Source organism: Sinocyclocheilus anshuiensis, unplaced genomic scaffold, assembly GCF_001515605.1.
Source record: "Sinocyclocheilus anshuiensis isolate Anshui unplaced genomic scaffold, SAMN03320099.WGS_v1.1 scaffold1425, whole genome shotgun sequence".
Classification (NCBI taxonomy): domain Eukaryota; kingdom Metazoa; phylum Chordata; class Actinopteri; order Cypriniformes; family Cyprinidae; genus Sinocyclocheilus; species Sinocyclocheilus anshuiensis.
The window spans coordinates 1,616,287-1,617,728 of record NW_015551044.1 but is presented as its reverse complement, the minus strand read 5'-3'; positions in this window follow the sequence as shown (position 1 = coordinate 1,617,728).

Sequence of the window (1,442 nt, the reverse complement as noted above, 5' to 3'; positions counted from 1 at the left end):
AAAAAAAAAAAAAAAAAAGAGTAAACTTTATTGGCAGCATTACTGCTGGTTTTGAAATTTACAGAAGAATCGGTTGAAATGTGTTTCGTACTGACAAAATTGTGTCAAAACTGCATATTCCATGTTGAATCCTCTTAAAAGAACCAGTTCAAGTCATATTTAAAAAATTTGAGCAAGATTTTGCAGTAGCAGGTCTAGTGGTCAAAAAGCAGAACAAAAGAGTGCAGGAAATGTCTAGTGGCAAAAGGTGTGATAGATGAATAACAAGATGGCTCTAGTCAATGACAACAAATTCTGGCAGGTGAAGGAATATATGCTAGCGAAATTTTGTAATGTACAAACAACAAACGTGAATAATCACACAAGACAATCTGATTCTTGGTCTTCAAGTCTCTTAAATTAAGAGAAATCTCTTTGGAAGGAAAGCTGAAATCGGCAGTCAAGTTAACTATTCATTCCTCTAAGCGTTTTGGTTAAAATATTCACAGGACCCTCCAAAAAGATCTAATGAAAAGGTCCCAAGCTAATTGTGTGTGAAAAGGCATTTCAGTTCCATCGCTTCTGTTAGCTAGAGTAACACTTTACATTGCAGGGTCCATGTTACACGTGCTACCTCAATCACAACAGCATTAACAGTAATTGTGCTCCGTTTAACCATTTCAGATCATGTGAATAGACTGTGACGCGAACGTTGTAATGTGAAGTGTGAGCTAAAGCCTTTGGAGGACCATAAATGATCTCCATATAACAATCTGGACATTTGTCAAACGTGGTGAGGAATGATAACAGAAGAAAAACGTGTTCTCATCTATAAATGAATATGATTTTACGGCATGCATACAAATACTTCCCCACCTCGGGAAGCAAAGCTAGGACTTTGACAGAAGACGTGGAACCACTTGGGTATCACCGCAGAGCCGTTTTCAATTACAACAAACAAGTACAGGAAAAAAGGTATATATTTTTAGCACCACATAGCACCTAGTTCACCGATATTGTGTTTCCTCAGTGTGATGGTGTGCTCTTCTGATACAGGGAAGCACCGATTCGTGAACGTCAGATCAAAGATTCCCCTCATACAGGCGGGTCGCGATCTCACAGACCCACGGAAGCCACTTCAACATGACAGGTAGCAAATTAATGCTCACATTACGGCTGTTTCTTACTTTTATTGTAATTTTGTTGTTTAAATTACAAAAAGACGTTGTTCACATCTGGAATAAGACTTTGTTGCTGTTGCAGTTGCTTTTTTTGTCGTATTTTAATCATTTCCTTTATTTTCTCTTCTTCAGATTCACTGAAAATTTCCTCAGGCTGTTTTATTGGGGGTATATTTTATTTTTTAAAAAGCGTTTTTCCAATAACCAGCAGCTCTGTCCTTATCGCTCAATGGGTTCACATGCATGTTTTGAAGCCAGAACCAAAAAAAAAAAAAAAACCCT